The sequence below is a fragment of the Nelumbo nucifera genome, chromosome 1, assembly GCF_055504915.1.
Source record: "Nelumbo nucifera cultivar China Antique chromosome 1, China Antique-T2T, whole genome shotgun sequence".
In the NCBI taxonomy this organism is placed as follows: domain Eukaryota; kingdom Viridiplantae; phylum Streptophyta; class Magnoliopsida; order Proteales; family Nelumbonaceae; genus Nelumbo; species Nelumbo nucifera.
Window position 1 is genome coordinate 80,125,904 of NC_142649.1, and position 19,320 is coordinate 80,145,223.

The 19,320-nt window shown below is 40.3% G+C and overlaps 1 pseudogene across 1 annotated transcript; it reads right to left on the reverse strand.

Moving 5' to 3' along the window:
• Positions 1-6,642: 6,642 nt before the first annotated feature.
• On the reverse strand, positions 6,643-18,956 carry LOC104588900 (uncharacterized; annotated as a pseudogene). Its single transcript, XR_016070935.1, has 4 exons — positions 18,667-18,956; positions 10,244-10,319; positions 7,775-7,901; positions 6,643-7,064 (listed from the first exon to the last, which is right to left on the reverse strand). The product of XR_016070935.1 is annotated as an uncharacterized LOC104588900 (transcript).
• Between the last annotated feature and the right edge of the window lie 364 nt (positions 18,957-19,320).

Genomic DNA, 19,320 nt, shown 5'->3' on the forward strand with positions numbered 1-19,320 from the left:
CGTCGACCGCCCTCCAGCGCTCTGGGGCTAAGTTGCGTTTCTTCTGTCTAACGGGTCTGACTACAGGGTCAGTATTAAGTTTGTGAGTTATTAGGTTGGGGCTAATACCGGGCATGTCGGCCGCGGACCAGGCAAAAATATCTAAATTTTGAAGTAAAAAACTCACTAGTTCGGTTCGTAGTGGTTCCTCGACGGAAGCACCGATCTATAGTGTGCGAGCTGGGTCTGTAGCCGAAGTCGGGACTGCGACCGTTTCCTCTATGGGCGAAGCTCGTTCATCGCCTTGCTCCGTAGGGCGCTCCAGTTCAAGGTCGTCGGCCACCTTGGTTTTTCCCTTCAGGGCGGCAACATAACACTTGCGGGACTCGAGCTGGTCGCCCCGCGCTACTCCCACACCGAAGTCTGTAGGGAACTTCATTGCCAAATAGTAGGTGGAGACCACTGCCCGCAGGATATGCGTGATTGGCCGCCCTATTATGGCATTGTATGGGGAGGGGGTCGCGATCACCAGGAAATCATGGTTGAGTCTGACCGCACAAGGCCATGTGCCGACTTCCACAGGTACTGTTATTTTTTCGAGGGGCCTGACTTCCTCTCCGTTGAAACCCACTAGAGGAGTGTTTGCGGGTTTTAGCTTGCTCCTCTGTAACTGTAGCTGGTCAAATGCTGACTTGAAAAGGATGCCCGCTGAGCTGCCCGAATCTACGAGTACGCGTCTGACCTCGAAGTCGCTGATCCTTAGTTTAATGACAAGCGCGTCATCGAGGGGGTAGTGGACCCCTCGCGCATCGTCTTCCGTGAAGAAGATCGGTTCTTCAGTCTTTGGTCTTTTTGGGGGGTTCTGTTCCTCGAGGGTCGCTTCGCGAATTGACGCCCGGGCTGCTGCTGAGGTACACCCTGCTACCACCGAACCTCCCACAATTACATGGATGGTTCCCCGAACTAGCCTCTCTTCCAGAGGCTGTCGCTGCAACAGTTCGGCTGGTCTGCTGCTAGATTCAGGGGCATCCTTTCCATGCTCCCCTTGCCGACCTGCCTTATTGTTATTATTGTCATGCTGTACAAAATTTCTTAAGTATCCGCGACGGATGAGTCCCTCTATCTCGTCCCGGAGATTATTACACTGTTCGGTACTATGACCGTGGTCTCTATGGAAACTATAGTACAAATTCTTATTTCTCGTTCGGATTTCCCTTTAGGCGAGGTGGCCACTTTACGTATAGGGCGTCCTTGATCGTCATTAGGATCTCGGTCCGCCTCGTGTTTAACGGCGTGTAATCCATCCGAACTGCTAGGGGAGCTCGGAACGACTGGTTCGGCTTCGGTACTCAGGTCGGGTTTTTCCTGTCGACTAGGTTGGAGGGCTCGCCTTCCCTCTTTCTTTTCTCGTTCCTGCTTTCTGTTCGTTGGTTGATTTCTTCCTTTGTTCTCATGAACTTATCCTCGAGCTTGAGGAATTCGGCCACGGTTGCGGGTTGGTTAGCTACCATGTGCCATTTGAACTCTTTGTGCGTTACTCCTCTCTTGGCCGCCGCGAGCTGCACCGCGGGGTCTAATCGCGGTATCTGTAAGAATGCTTCATTGAACCGCTTGATGTAGCCCCGGATGAATTCTCCTTCCCTCTGGACTAGTCCGAAGATGCTTTCCTCTGTTCTGGGGCACCGCTTGCTGGTGACAAAGTGTGCGGTGAAGACCTGCACGAACTGGGCCCAGCATTTTATCGACCCGGGGGCCAGGTTCCTGTACCAAGTGCAGGCTACCCCCCTGAAGGTGGTGGTGAAGGCCACGCACATGCACGATTCACTGGCCCTGGCGAGGTGCATTTAGGACTGAAAAGTGTCAACGTGGTCATTGGGGTCGAAGGACCCATCATACTTGTCCAAAGGTGGGAGCTTGAAATCTCTAGGCAAGGGGACCGCCAGGAGTTCTGATGCGAGGGGGGAAGGAACTAAGAGAATTGGGGCAGCTCCTACCTCGTCCGAGCTCGTCTCTTCCTTGCCTTTGAGCTCTGGCAGGACACGGGTGGCAGTTCGGCGACTTCGTCGGCGCCTTCGTTGTTGAGTGGGCATGGTATTGGCGCTGTTGGCCTGTGTGTTGCCGAGCTCGATGGGCCCGGAATGCTAGTAGTCTGCTGGCAGGGCGCCGAATCGGTTTTCCGTGAGCGGGAACTCGGGCCTGGAGCGCCGAGGTGCCGACCTTGCGGGCGAGGTTCCTGACCCGCCTGCGAGCTACGAGGCGGGGATGATTTTTCTCTCTCTTCGACCTGGGGACGAGGCCTGGCTGTTAGGGGGGTTCTAGGGCCGGGAGGCCTTTCCCTGGTGGGGGCGTCCATCTTGTGGGGAGGCCTTAACTGGCATCGGAGCAGGGTGCCGAGGTGGAAGTAGTGGTTGGTTCAGCGGCAGTTGGGGAAACTATTGTTGATAGTGATACTGGGAGATGTTGTGCAGTACTTGGTGCTGATGGAGCTGGTGTTGCTGGAACTGTTGCATTTGGGCTTGCATTGCCCGCATGCACTGCATCAGGTCGTCCAAACGGTTTTGGCTGGCTACCAGGGGGACGGCAGTTGGTTCAGTAAAGGTTGTCTTGATAGGGGGAGGAAAGGGGATGCTCATGGCAGGAAGGTTTACGGGCGCCACTGCTTGTGGCGCATTCAAGCTGGGGATCCCATCCACCGAAAGGGGGATGGTGAACTGTCCGACGCACACCACGGGGACTTGAAGTTGTTCCCTAGTGATGTTTGTCTCCGTGCCACGTCCGGCGTTGCTGGAAGAAGCCATGAGTGTTGGGTTTTTTGAAGAAAAGAGGTTATGAGAGATTGGAAGGAGGCTTTTTGAAGCGGTTCCCACAGACGGCGCCAATTGATGGTGCGCAATCCAGCCGGTCTTAGCTGTCAACGACCTTGCCTCTGAACTGAATTGCAGGGAACCTGAAATGGAGAAGATGAGGAAGCTCCGGGGGGAACCCGGTGTAAAGGCTCCGAAGCTCAAGTTAGAATCCTTCAAAGGCAAGATAAAACCAGATAGCGCAAAGTTTGCATACCTTGTTCTTGGGGGGTAGAGAGCCTTTTATAACCACCCCGCACACTCACTCCTAAGCTTTTGTCAGGTCGGGTATGATTACTTTCGTGCTTCTGCTAGTTCGGGTGTCATCACCTCTGCTGGGGCAGAACCGCCACTGCTCTTTTTGTCGGAGCCATCTCTGTAACTGGAGATGGCGGTGGCAGGTGGCCGTTGAAGTGCGGCTGTCAAGCGTCAGATCCCGGGTCAGTTAGGTGCGCCGCCCTTGGATACGGACTCCTTCGGTGTCAGGTACGGTGTGGTTTGTCTAGTTCAACATCCTGGAGGCGAAGTGCTAGAGTGGTGTGCGAGGTGAAGTCTTGAGTTCAGATAGGGGAGTGTCCCGAACTGCCATGAGGCAGGCCAGTTCGGGTCACTGCTTTGTGTGGCTCGGGGCCTAAGGGAGAGTTCGGGCTCCTCGTAGGGAGTTCGAGCTCTTAGTAGGGAGATCGGGCTCCTCGTAGGGAGTTCTGGCTCCTCGAAGGGAGTTCGGACTCCTCGAAGGGAGTTCGGACTGCTGGTTTCTTCCCTTTGGTGCTTGCGCCCTGGGTACGCTGTTTTAAGTGCCGAGCTATTCGTTTTTGCCACGTGGAGTGATTGCGAGGTCGGGCCAAATCTTCCTTCATCAGTATTATTATACTACCTAGAAATTTAACTTGTTTAAAGATTATTGGAGACCAAATTTCTCAACCCACTTCTATTGACCAAGCCAATGTTTTTGAACCATTGTTGACCCGGACGGTCGGACTGTTTAGCCCGAAAATCGTCCGAACAACCAGTTCTGTTTCACCCCTAACCCATTATTGGATCAAAACCCGTTGAATTCATCAAAAAACCGCTGACCTAGGCATTCGAACCATCGACTTGTTTGACCCGGCCAGCGGTTTGCAATATAAAGTTGTAGAGAGAACCCAGATCTGAAATTTAGTCTGAGACACAAATTCAGATCTGAGATCTAGCCCAAAGAAAAGACATGAACCCAGATTTAAGAAGAAGAAGAAAACTTTCTTGACTTCTGTTGATAACCAGGAATTTAATTTTAAATATGAACTCAAATGTTACTTTTCAACTTGTAAAAAGCAAACTTTAACATCTCGACTCATAAGGTATTCCAGGAAGGAAAAAACTCACCGTCAATATATTTTTGTATTACATAACCCTAGTGGGATCCTAGAGTTGAGAACTTTGTAGATATTGTCCCTGCTTAAAATAGTTATTTATCTTTAAAAAAACTGAAAGCAAAAATATGAATGGCAAATCTGACAAGATCTGATGAGAGAGTGAATTAGAGAATCGAGACTGACAAGATGAGATGAGAGAGAAATTAGCTTTTAAAAATAGATTACAAGTTAAATTAAATCAAAGCGAAAATACCAATGGCGAGTTTAACAAGATCTGATGAGAGAGTGAGTTAGAGAATCAAGCAAAGCTGATAAAGATCTTTTTTATGTCCATCGAGAGAGATTGGGTTAATGGGTCATCCATTCAAATGTCAGATGTGATTTAAATGACAGCCACATGTCATCTTAAAACAGAATGAAGAGTTAAGATTATTGGGTTTTGCACGGTTTTTACAGGTGTCGTTCTCAATAAAACCAATAGACCAAGGGCCTATTTTGCATGTTTTTTTGGAAGAGCTTGCGTAGCTCTGATAGTCAAAAGATGCATTGATATTTTGTATGAAGATCTGAGTAGTCTGAAACTAGTTTGGTAGATGCATATCTTTTTATGTATCTTTTCGTGTCTTTTTCATGCGAGAATAAAACATGAAAAACTTTATTTGAAGCTTCCTGAAATCAGCACAAAATGGGTTTTTCGTGTCTTTTCGGTGCTCTGGTTTTTGACGGTTAAATCTTTTGTAAACCAAATGGAAATAGGCCAAAAATCAGTCTATCAAACTTGTAAACAGCCAAAAAACCACACGTCAAACAGGCCCCAAGAAAATTAAAGAGGCTTTTTCCTTCTAAACTTTCACACTCATTGGACGTGTGAAAATGCACAAATATTTAGCAAATGCTCAAGGCTCCTTCCCTACACCACTTCCTTGTTATATATATATATATATATTAACAACCCCTTTCTACTGGCGTGAAAATTGAAAACCACCTTTATATATAAGGGTAAATTACAAAGCCCTCCCCGAACTATGACCATGAGACAAAGACCCCCTTCTGTTAGTTTTTTGTTGAAATATTTTTTAATCCCATGCTACCCTTGTAATAACGACAATTGGGAGAAAAGAACTATTCATCTTCCCTGACCTCACGATACATGAATAACAGCAGCGATAATCCCTTCTACCTCAGATTCCTTTACAATTCTCTCTCCCCCGATTTCTCTTCAGAGGTCAAACCCAGCAAGAAAATAGACTCCTTCCACCATAATTCTGAACCTCAGCTTCGTCAGATCCGAGCCACTTCTCCGCATACAAACTTCCAATTTCTAAACCTGTTTTCTATTTGCCTAACATAAACGAAATCTGCACTGTTTTCTTCGAGGACCCTTCTCACTACACTAACAAGATCCAAGGAACAATAAAATCTAGCTTCTATCTAAGGTTTTCCGATCCATAAGCAATATAGATTGACGTACAAATCTCTATCTTCCCGACCCGCTTCGCACAATGCAAATGCTCCAGCTGCATGAATGAACTAATGTTTTATTAGAGAGTTTTTTCTTCTGCCCAACTTCAGACGAAGCTCTGAAGCTGATCTCCTGTAAGTGGATTAAGATTTGTTCGTTTCTCTTTATCCACGAAGCGGTTTTTCTCCCTTCGGTTTGTTCAAGGAAGTGTTCAGATCTTATTCCAGGGGATTTCTGATACCAATTGTCAGCGGATAAACAGTGTTTTACGTATACGGTGAAGTCAGGGAAGATGAACATTGTTTTTCTCTCAATTATCTTTATTATAAAAATAGTACGAAAATTAAAAAGTATTACTATAACAGATTTCAATGAAAAATTAATCCAGAGAGGGTTTTTGTCTAACGGTCATAGTGGGTCTTTGTCGCAAAACAAAATATAGAGGGTCTTTGTAAATTACCCTATATATAAAGTGGCACACTTTATGACCGTCAGATCACATGAAACTGAGAGGCTGTGTTTCTGTATCCCATAGAATCAATAGTGATCCGACGTGCTAGTATAACCCCATAATAAAATATTGACATTTTGAATGGCTACCATTAATAGGCGTGTGGTTGACGTGGACTGAGATAAGGATACTTCACCAATACGGGATCTGTTCCCCACACAGAGGGCCTCACACCGACCTTACACGCACATCCTACCATCTTATTATTCACGGGAATGGGAGATGTTCCCAATGCACGGTGGATGTATCTGTGTGAAGAGCAGATCCGGTCTCTCCAAACTCTTGGAATATCTCTAGTCCCAAGTCCTAACAATTGTTTTCTTTTTTTTTTTTTTTGTAATATATATTAGAACTCCCATAGGGTCATATGTCAGGCTTGGGGCGGATTCTCCTGTCACAATAAATAAGCTGAGTTTTAACCAGTCATCACATCCCGAACAGATGGTTCAAATTAAACATACAGTGATAAATATCTTGCACATGACAATATAATTTTGCAGATGTAGGAATTATTTTTGTTAGAAAATATAAAATCATACGTTGGACGCCTTTAGTTGAGAACTCATATGTACCCCTTCATATTACTCATGCACCTCGTTAAATACCCAGATTTGACGAGTACACATTGTCATATGGATTGAATTCAGATTGCCTTAAATGGATCAAATGTAGGAATTCGGAGAAATGGATACCATTTGCAGCCTTGTCTATCCAAACGTTTAAGTCTTTAAGATTCTATATCTGAACATGTTTCGGAATCTGAACAGAAATTGGATCTGCTTCTGTTTAGATTTGCCTCTAGTGGAGGGAGACCATCATCATCGCTTGAATTCCACTCCTCTTCAGGTTGAGATGCAGGTCTCCGCAGGTGGGAACATGAATCATCCTTGTTGGTGGTTTTAAAGATTTCTGGCCTGCATCAATCATTAGAAGCTACCACATTGAGTAAATAAATTGAGAAAGAAAATCAAAATGATAAAACTTCGTGCCAAAGTAGGAATCAAAATATGATACGGACTAGGTAAAGGCATATTTTCAGCATGTTCAGCCAATTTGCTCTCCAATCATCTGATTTGCAAATTGGGATGTTTCAATTTTTTTATAATGGGTTGTTTCAATTTTGAACCGTTAGAAAAGTCAATTCATACAAATTTGGTATAAAACGTAACGAAATAATTTGGGTGTTTATTGAATGTGTTGTTTCTTAAAAAGAAACAGAAAAAGTATTTAAATGACCCTTTTCTTTAGATCCATTCCCTATTGTCTGTTCCTCTTCTCTTCATAATAGATCTCATCTTTTTTTCCTTCCTTCTTCTCCTTGAGTTCTGTACATTGTAACCCATTCCACTCCCCCATCAACTTTTTTCCTTTTCTTTTTTAATAAGTTTTTCCTTTTCTTTTTTAATAGCTTTTTCCTTTTCATTTTCTATGGTGAGATTTTTTCTATTTGTACTGAATAATCATAGAAAGTCTTGTTTTTATTGTAACTGAACATTACTTTTTTTTTCATTTGACAAGAAGAGATCATAGACTACAAAGAAAAGGTGTCTCATGTGTGTGGGCATGTGTGAAAAGAACATGTTGGTTCAATTGCAAATCAGGTAAATTTTGATATAAGGCGCACCAAATAGTAGATTTCTGAAGTGTGCGAACTTGCTCATAAAAGAGAACTTGTGAAACCATGCATGCCACCTTGCTACCTGATTCAAGAGCCTTCTCTCTCCCACTTTCATCTACCACAACGAAGCTTCCTGTGTATTGAAAGCATAACCAAACAGTAAATATCTCTATCAGACATACTTAGGATTTTGACATTTTAATGATTCTTCAGGACCACCCCTATGCGGGGTTAATTTGACAAAGGAACAGCTAAGGTACACAATGAATGCCATTTTTCCTATAAAATGTTATCAAGTAACACAAAGCTTCCAGAGACCTTTTTCTTAAGGTCTATAAAGTTACAAATAAAACAAAATGGATTATTTTAATTAATTTTACTTTTTCTATATGTATTTGTGAATCCTTTTCTATTCATCTTGCTGAGTCAAAACTCTCAGATACATGTCAGATTCTGATTCCATGTCCATGTCCATGTCCATGTCCATGCAATACTAACTAAATGTAGGCTTACACTTTGAAACCACAAATCCTAATGAGGAAAGAAAGAAAATGTTGTTCATGGAGTTGCAGCAGGGTAGATGACATGGACAGGTGTATTTGGAGAGTTGTATGGCCAGCGTAACCAATCAGATTGAAATGTAATTCTATAAGATATCTTTAAGTTCAGCAACTGCATGGAGTGTCAGGCAATCAAGAAGCAAGACAACCATAAAACAATTTAATTGGCTGATAAGGGATATGTCAGTTTCTATTCAGTGGGTGGGGAGATCAGCAAATGCTTTGGCTGATGTGTTAGCCAAGCAAGGGGCAAATACGGAAGAATTGTTCTGGGCTCAGCTGTGATTTCTGTACTCCTTTCCTAGTTTCTTTGCAATCTGTTAGGAGAGGCTTCAGCTCGCGCCTCTCCAAGGGCTGTTGTATGAGATTATAAATCTGAACCAGTTTCTGAATAAATAAAATTTCATTATTACTCATAAAAAAAGGCAACCATAAGACAGGAGTGATAAGGATGCTAAGAAGGATGAATGGTTATGTTAGAAAGGATGGAACAAGATGTGGATTTGGGGACTTGTGGTAGCCACAAAATGTAACAAAGGAAAATAGAGTAAGATGCTCTTTTTGGTAGAAGATTAAAGATATTTTAGTTTTGTGCATGGAAGACTACCCATTGCAGCAGTAAGAATGAGAAATCCAATGCTGGTTGAAGATTCTAAAAAGGCTAGGTGGATACCAAAAAAGGTTATGGGTTGAAGAACCAATAAATGGCCTAATGAGACATAATTTAATAGATGATAATGTCCATTATACAGGAATGAAACAGGGATCCCAGCTAATCCCAAATGGGGGGAATAAGGCTTTCTTGGGCTGAGATTTTTGCATCAAACCTAGCACAGTGTTCCTCCCCAAATAGCTTGTCCTAACCCAACTGGCCTGAAAACATTATTTCCAATATTATTAAAAAATATCTGTACAATTAATAACAATAAAAACATTCTGGAACACTTTACTGGTAGGAAAATATAAACAGAAAGAAAAAAGATCATAAAACAAATGCTGAACAGAGACGGGAAAAGAAATTGCTCAAGACAAGAACATTGCACTATGATATGAACAATCATCTAATGAGAAGTGGTCACCCAAAAGACTTCTATGCTGCAACAAAGCTGTTCTTGTATGGAGTGTCAGTGAGAAGAACAGATCCTCTATGATCAACTATCAAGACTATTTTTGAAGGAACGGTCATGAACTGGTCAGACATAAGGTCAAGAGAGGTGCTAAACAGTACTGAGAAAAAAACAGAGATGTGCTAAACAAAGATACCCGCAGAAAAAAAAAAAAAAAACATTAAAATAAAAATAGTTCTTGAAACACCCCCCCCTGCGGGACATGATTTGCACCCTCCCATATGCATCCTCATCCTTATCATTCTTGTCTTATAGTTGGGGTTAATACCCCAGAAGAGTCCATATATTGTTTTTCTGGGTATAATGATTGGATAAGACAGGCCTGGCCCTTGAGAGTTTTAAGGGGATGCATGGGCACCAACTTCTCTTGCACAATAATCAACAAAGGTATGATCAATTACAGATCCAAAAACACCAAAATATATCCAAGCAAAAGTTCCAGTGAAGAATAGTATAATGAAAGAGATCATGGCCTTATGGAGAAAGAGAGAGAGAGAGAGAGAGAGAGAGAGAGAGAGAGAGAGGAAATTTTGCAAATAAAAAAACTTGGGAACAACTTTTTATTTTGTCATGGCCCAGAAATATCTCTTTTTGGAATATGGATGCCCTTGCATCATTACAAAGCACCATTTGGATCTGCAGAAATGCCAACCAGAATTCAAAAATATGCTTAAACCAGACTGAAACAAACTGCCTTTTAAAGCACATTATAATACAGTAAAAAAATTAACCAAGTTTTATCCATACCAAATGATAAGGCTTAGACATAAGCATCAGATGGCACAAACCTCATTTTATCCACATGCTCTTCTGAAATTTGGCTGGAAACAGTGCCAATGATTTCTCCCCTCCTGCATCCATTACCTTGGACAATAGAGAATCATTAAAACAATGAACAAAGGCAATAAAAAGCAGTGTTTTCAAAACCAAACCAGACCGGAAAAACTGGGAGCCAGTCACCTGACCGGTTCCGTTTCATCCCAAAACCGCTTTTTGGCAAAAAACTGTTGATTTGGTCAACAAACCGCTGACCTGGGTGGTCAAACCATCAAACCGTCGACCCGGACAACGGTTTTTGGTCGTTTTTTGTTTTTTAATTTTTTACTTTTTTGTCAGAATAGCCTGTCCATTTGGACTGGATGGTCAGACCATTCAACTCGGGAACCAGTCCCCAGAACAGTTTCCTGTCCACTCCAGTTTTAAAAAACCTTGGTAAAAAGGATATCAAAAGGTAAACCACAATGAACATGTAGTAGAAACATAAACTGCTTTTGTCGGATTTTGTACCTAGAAGGTAAACTTTAAGTCTTCAGTGTTTTTTTTTTTTTACTTTTTTCCTTATTGATCAGCAAGTTGTGATCTTCAATGTCAATAAGAGAAAAAAGTCAAACATCTAGAGGAAGGACCTCTCTCAACAAGTAAGGACAATATGTGGGATTTGGGTTATCATTTTCCAATCCCAGTGTAGCTCTATCTATAGCCTATCCCCATTCACCACCAATTGCCATTATTAATCAAAGCTTGTCTCTCAAGTATCCAAATGAAAATTTAGAATTCAGAATTCTTTTTAAATTTGAGCAATGAAATTTAACATTCTTAATGTTGACCAGGTCCTGTAAAAAGCTTCTAGCAATTCAATGAATATCCAAAGGAATTCAGAATACATGATCATTCAAAACTTTAGTTCAAAACAACCACGGGTGAAATCTTACCACTTGACCATCTAATGAGATTTTAAGATGCATGCTTTTTTTATCCTTTTCTTTGCTTTCTCCATGGTACCTAGCATAATTTGGAAAATTCTGATCTAGTGTTTTTAACGAAGTTTATAATACGAACTCAAGGAGGCCTGATCCAACAAGAAACACATCTTGGCTGCGTGTCATTAAACATACTTGTGCTGAAGAAATCTTACAGGAACATGGGATGCAAATAAAAGGGATCTAGCAACCTCAACCACATGTCTGTTTTTTCTTTCCGCCACCCCGTTTTGTTGTGGAGTGTAGGAACAAGAGCTTTGATGAATAACCCCAAAAGTTTCAAAGTAGGTGGAGAGGGTTTTCTCAAAATACTCCTTAGCATTGTCAGAGCGGAATATTTTGATACGGGTATTAAACTGGGTGAGGATGAGTTCATGAAAATTTTTCACAATGATTGGTACTTCATCCCGGGATTTCATGAGATAAACCCAAGTATAACGAGAATAATCATCAATAAAAAGGATAAAATACCTGTAGCCCCCCATGGTTGGCATGTGATATGGCCTCCACACATCAGAGTAAACAATATGGAAAGGAGAAAGAGATCTTTTATTACTGATTGAATAGGAATGTCTACAATGCTTTGCTAGCTCACATGACTCACAATGAAGACTAGATAAAGACACTCCTTTAAACATATCTGGGAACAGATGACTTGAGGCAGAAAAAGACAAATGACCAAACCGAAAATGACATAACAAAATTTTGTTAACAGACTCGGACACAACTGACTCTAAAGCAACTCCATGAGGTGATCCCAAGGCTTGATCTAGTGTGTCCAACAGGTATATTCCGTTCGCCTCATGGTCACTCCCAATCGTCCTCTGAGACTGCAAGTCCTGAAAAACACAATGAGTGGGAAAGAAGGTTATGCTGCAGTTCATGGACTTTGTTAAGCTACTAACAGATAAAAGGTTTGTGTTAAGCTTAGGAACATGGAGAACAGAAGATAAGAACAGGGTGCCAGAGGTCTTTATATTTCCTTTACCAGAGATGGGGGCAAGTGACCCATCGGCCAGAGAGATTTTCTCTTTCCCAGAGAGGAGATGGTATGAACAAAAAAGGTTAGATAGGCTGGTCATATGGTCTGATGCACCGGAATCTATAATCCAAGGGGGTTTATGATTACCTGAAACTGAAGCATGATTTGCTGAGGCATATGTACCTGAGTGAGCAAAAGCCGATGAAGATGATGTACTGTTGGAAGGGTGAGTTGAAGAAACCGTAGCTTCCAGGTGATTTAGGAGCCTCCCATACTTCTCAAAATCCAGTTGCATTGCAGCCAATTGCTCAATAGTTGATTTTTCTTCACTTTCCTTACTTCCCCCCTCAGGCACTGTAGCAGCATTAACAGTCTTGGATTTTCCCACCTGACTGCCCTTTTAGGGTTATTATTGTTCTTAAACCTATCGGGTAGAAGTTTGGGATGAAGCTTCCAGCAAGTGTCCTTTATATGCCGTGGTTTCTTGCAATATTCACACAACTGCTCTCTTTTCTCAGTAGGGCCCTTCGATTTCATTCCCACATGTGCAAAATGTTCTGTAGATGGACTCTGCAACTGCACCTGCCGCCTACTCTCCTCACTACTTATCATAGCATATGCCTGTGAAAGAGTAACCTCATCCCTGGCCAAAATGTTCTGTCTGATAATATCAAACTCAGGGTTGAGTCCAGTGAGAAACTCAAACACCCTATTTCTCTCCACTAGCTTTCTATACATTTCAGCATCATTTTTACTCTCCCATACCACTGTTTCCATAACATCAATTTCCTACCATAGGGACTTTAGTATGGAGTAGTAGATTGCCACACTCTTCTCCCCCTGTCTCAAGTTCTTCACATCACTTTTCAATTTGTATGCTCTGGCTACATTCAGTTTCTGTGAATAGGTCTCAATTACACTGTCACATATCTCCTTAGCCGAAGACATCCAGAGATAGTGATGGCTTATATGAGGTTGCATAGAGTTGACTAACCATCCTATAACAGTATAGTTCTCTTGCATCCATCTTTCATATTCAGGGTCTGTCTCTTCAGGTTTCACCTTGTTGCCTGTGAGATACCCGAGTTTTCCTCTACTACAAACATAGATTTTTATAGACTGTGCCCAAGCAAGATAGTTCGTCCCATCTAGCTTAATTGTGGTAACACCCGTCAAAACGGAATCTACTGGAGCAGGTCTAGAAGTTGGCACCTGCTTGAACTCACTTCCATATGTCTCCATTAATCAAACGGAAATCAAAGAACAAAAAATTTTGACTATGTGGACTTACTTGAAGTCAAACCAGAACTTGGGTGCTTGAAAAGCTAGGGTTTTGTTCCGTCCAGCAGATGGGCGGGAGATAGAAGACACTGCCGCACCTACCAGAGTAACCCAAACTCTTCCAAACCTGAACCGCCCTCCTTTAGCAGTCACAAGACAGCATCACTTCTTGGCAAAATCTGGCCAGAACTAAACTCTCCAAACCCTTCTACCAACTAGGCAAGTGATTCTCTAAACTATGGAGAACCTATCTCTGCATACACTCTTGATTTTAGAGTGTATAAGAACAAAGAAAAAAAGAAGAAAGAGGAACTAAACCCACTCTGATACCAAGATGTGAATCAGTCCTCTAATATCGGGTTTAAAATCAGTGATTAACAATACAAATCAGATCTGAATGATAGTGCAAGAGCTATGTATGTCGAAGAGAAGAGGTAAGAGAAGAAGTCGAATTAGTCTACCTTCTCTAACCCTATTTTTTATTAATCTCTAAAAACAAATTGATGATGACAAGTATACCCTTAAGTGGGCGGCCAGCTTGGTAGTTACATAAAGAAAATAAAATAAGAACAAATAACAGGCCCATCAACATAAAATAAAAGATAAAATAAAGGATGTCACATAAGAGGCTGTTAGGGCCCATTTGGCCCAGTCTCTTTACAAAAAGCACTTTAAATGATAAAGTTAGAATCAAAAGCTTATTATGTTTATCAATGTTTTAAAAACTGACCTCACACTGAACTAGAAAGCTAGAAGGTTCACAGGTGAAACAGTTAAATAGCAACTTACCCAGAGTAATAATAAAAAAAAACGTCAAAAACCAATGACCCGGTCAACTGTCAGGATCAATGGATCAATTGTCAGGGTCAATGACATGTTAAAACACTAATTCTTACATGTTATTCATGCAACTCCTATTGTAAAATCTTGAATCATAAGTGTTGGAATGCAGGTTAGAGTTTGATAGCAGCCACTTTGTGCAAGAAAATGTTGAAGACCAGAGGTCCATATTCAGTCCACCCCTCCTAAGACACTAGATAGCCAGGACCAACAATGGGCAATGGCCCTTGGTCCTATTTGAATAAGTATTTGTTTGTTATGGAGCATAAATATAGATGATTTTCTTTAACAAAATTTATTATATGAAGAACTTTGTAAGCTTTATATGCTTTGTTGAATTTGATGGCTATAAGTACTAAAAAAATGTGTAACTAAAAATAAGTAAAATCACACAAGCAGCATATTGTACAGGTCTATAGGATACTTGTATATTTTGAATTTTGAGAAATCAACTGTCACATCCTGTTTTCTAGACAACTAACCATATAATCAATCATTCAAAGTAAATCAATAAGTTCTCAAAAAGTAAAAACTATCTAAACCCACTGGGAGGGTTCCAACAAATTTATCATTTTATTTATACCATTTCTAATTCAAAACAAGGAAAGAGAAAGGAAAAAATAAAACCAAAGGAAATATATAACGGAAGCTTACAGAAAGCAATTAAAAATTTTCTGTAGTGTTTTCTTTGATAAGGGGCAAGGTAAGAATGCAGACCAAATTATAAGTAAAAGCACTTCGAACAATTATCATGACAGAAGATAAACTATGGCAAATCAGGTATCCTTCGGTAGGAACACACATAGAAGATAGAACCCACCAAAAATTGTTGTGTTAATCACAGGAATGAAATCTATGAGTTCCCAATCTAAGTATCTTGGGCCTTGGCTGGCAGAGAGCAAGATGTAGGAATAGCAGCTACAAAGAGCTTTAGAGAAGAGTGGATGGCAAATTTGGGACATGACAGGTTAAGACTCTATCTCAAGCTGGAAGAATAAATTAAGGTGGAGCAAGCCCAGAGAAATTTTTTATGGAAGGGTGATAAGTAGAAAGAATTTGGTTATAATATCTCTTGGCAAAAGTTCTGTAGGATGACAAATGAATGTGGTCTAGGATTTTGAATGATGCATTCTATGAAGTATGAACAGATCTCTATTTTCAAATAGATCTAGAAGTTGATAAGCGGAAGTAATGAGCTTTGGGCTTAGCTAATCAGAAGTAAATATTTAAAGGGGGACTGGTTCTTTAGTTGAAGGAGGAGGGCTACAGATTCCTGGTGGTGGAAGTGTATTATTAAGCTTCAAAAAGGAGTTGAGTAAAATGTTGTGTCGGATGGTGGGGGAGGTAACCAGATTTTTGCTTTACAAGATCCATGGATCCCATGGACATTGGAGACTAAACTAAGGCTTAAGCCTGATGCTCAGATTATGGATTCCTTATTGAAATTTAAGGTTGCTGATCTCATTACAGATGAAGGGGAGTGAAACGTAGCTCTGTTGCATGATCTATTTGAGGAAACCACAGTTAAAGCTATTAAAAATATCCCCTCACCAGCAGGTAGAAATATGAACAAAATAATGTGGAAAGGTAGCAAGGATGGTAATTTTTCTGTAAAATCTACCTATAGAACCTATAGAAAACTTGTCTATGAAATCTCAAGTACAACAATTAAATAAAGGATTTGGTCTCTACCCATTCCCCATAGGTGTCAACTGCTTTACTGTAAGTATGTTTTAGGAGCTGTAAGAACCAAAGATTCCATCTAGATTCTCAGAATATAGTCTCAAGAGTCCGGATCTGTTGATCACAAGACATTGCTAGCCATATTCATCCAGCTGCACACTAGGAATATAAGTGATATAAAGTACAAGAGATGTTCCCAATGTGTGGCTAGGTGAATGTAGCTGGTAATGTGTTGTGGTCAGCAAATTTGAACTCCTAAGAACAAGGGGTGAAGTATAGTACATTTTTTGTAAGAACAAGCCTGAAACCCAATTACACTTGTTTTTTCAAGTGCATATTCGTGGAGGAAGTTTGGTTACAAGCTCAAGTGGGCATTAACCCAGATAAACTGATCCAAAGCAATGAAGTAGACTGTCTTGAGTGGTGGAACAAGCACGGTGAGGGAAATAAGTACACTAAGAAGTGTTTTATGGCGAGAATTGTTACAATAATTAGAAGCATTTCGGATGTGAGGAACACAATGCAGTTTGAAGGAGTGACACCAAACCCTTTGTATGTCTGTAGTCAAGTGGATGCTTACTATAGGCTGAATTTCAATATCTTGAATGCTCAGAGGTATCTGGGTCTATATCAGAACCCAAACATATATGGTTCTACAATACCTCCAATCCTTATGGTTGATAGATCTTTCAACACCAGCACACACAAAGTGTTCACTAGTCTTTTACTTGGTTCTCACTTAAATAATCACTTGATTGCAGGACAATCTTGTATGACCAACTCCCCTGCAGTAACCGAAGCCCTAGCAATCATCCAAGGCTTAAAAGGGAACTTCTATCTTTGGGTCTCTCAAGGGCCACTCTCTTTTCTAATGGTAAAAGGGTTATTCTCAAAGTGAAAAGAACCTCAATAAACATCAATTGGCATGAACAGGCTTGAAGGCAAGTGATTGAAGAATTCAGCCATAGAAAACAATCACATGGTATACAAATATTTATAACCTTTTTGAATAGTGTGAAGTATTGTATGATATTGCTGAAGCTATTAAAAAAATTGTACATTAACCACTATACAATGATAACATGTACATTGGCCCATATACAGAAAGAAGATCCACCGAATAATAGGTCCAGCTTTCAAAAAAAAAAGTAGGGGCACCTTGGAATATTCTTTGTGCACTAAACCTTGCAAAAGCTAGTTGTATTACAGACTCAATGAAACAAACCAAAAAAAATGATGGCCAAAACAAGAAGCTGCCATATACCAAAGTGGCATGAATACTTGTAGTGGATGACCTTAGTCAACATTATCCCTGTTAGTATGTTCAGAGTGTATTTCAGCTCTACACATACTAACTGCTTATATAAAAACCTCTGTCTCATCAACCTCTATAGCAGGTTCATACATTATTTACCAAGTTGTGATCATTGTACGACACATTTGGTATATCCATTTCAACATCATTCGCACCAATAACTCAACATCATTTTACTATTTATCTAAATTGACTGCAATTTCTTGTATCTACTATTTATTTCTTATATCTACTATATATAATGATCCAGCAAAATGTAATCCTATCTGCACTGATATCATATTAAACTCAACAAAGCCTTACTCCAACTAATAATTGGTTGGCTACATGAATCCTATTCCACCATTCCAGTCAGTATAGTGCCATATTCATTGTTAAATTATGTGGCCTCAAATCATTTCTTACTTCAACCCATCTACATTTTGGCCTACCCCTACCTCTTCTAGACACTTCAACTTGCAACAGGTCACTTCTTACTGGTGTTGTATTATGTATATACTCTTCTTTGCACATGACTAAACTATCTTAGTCCACTTTCCCTCATTTTATCCCCTACTAATGATACTCCTAGGTTTGTTCAATATTTTCTAGTTTCCTCACTTATAGTGTCAACATATGCATCTTTGCTACACTTAGTTTGAAAGTTCCATTTATTAACTGCCTAACACTTTTTCTCCTGTCATTTATGGAAGATATAGTGGATGCCTAAATTCTTAAAACTTATGTATACTTTGTCATATTGAATAGAATTTATCCCTCTTTGCTAGCATTAACTTTCCTGCTAGAAAGTCTGAGTAATAATGGTAGATACTATTAAAGAGCAGTTCAAATATTCCACCTAATAGAACTAAGCAAAGAAAAAAAAATCCCTAATTTAAAAAGAAAAGCAAATATCTATTGATACCAAAAAGAAAAGCAAACATATTACCACTAGATTATGACAAATCATAAATTGATACCAAAGAGGAAAGAAAATATCTATTGATGAAGTATTTAAGAACAAATAAAAAAGACACTAATTTAAAAAAAAAATACACTAATTTAAGTACAAATTTGCACTACACGCAGGAAAGCAAAAAAGGATGATGAGATCCTTCTATCGTTTTTGTTTTATCATTTTCTTAAACAAAAATGAGCTCATATAATTATAGTTAAATGGTTTGCCCCTTTTGCAGATAATCCCCCCAAGCATTCATTCTTATGTTTTTTCGTCTGGCTACTAACGTGGTGACCGAAGAAGGGTTTTTTATCCAAAACCCTTCGACATACTATGCAAAACCTCTTATACCCATCAGCATCCTACTTCCAAAATACAATGGTTAAACCATGAAGAGTTTATATGGCATTTACCTTCTCTTCTCCTGCTCGAACGAACAAGGGTCAATGCTGACTTGGATATCGCACACCACTTGTAACCCTATATTACCTTCTCAATGCCTATTCGAACAACGATTCTCCCTCTACCATTATTCTTGTTCGTCAAAAAAGCTATTCTCTTCATCAAAAGTTCTTTCCAAGGAGAATCTTTTGTCTTGCTGAACGAGAAGCAGAGTGGCTTTGCGCGGGAGAAGAATTTTTGGCCTCTCCGCATTTCTATGTTCATTAAAAGATTAGACCAGTTAAAATCCGACTTAATTTTAGAACCCGCCGTGCCTGTTATCTTATACCACTCGGTCATTAAGACCACTGGCTCAGACCAATTTTTTGTGGTATTGTTTATTAAGGCTGCATTTGGAAGAGGTGTAAAACCCCGTCGGTATAAAACCTCACCATCGCTTTAGTTTTATTGGTATTTATTTAAAGTGTAAATTAAGATCCATGTAAAATTTTACTCCCATTTAGATTTATCCGTGTTTGAACGGAGTGGAGTTTTACATCATAAATCAATATGTAAAATATCATTTATGATGAGGCTTTACATCAATTATCAATATAAAAACTATATCGATAAAATCGATATAATACTACATCAATAAACACATTTTTCTATGCTCAACAGTTCAC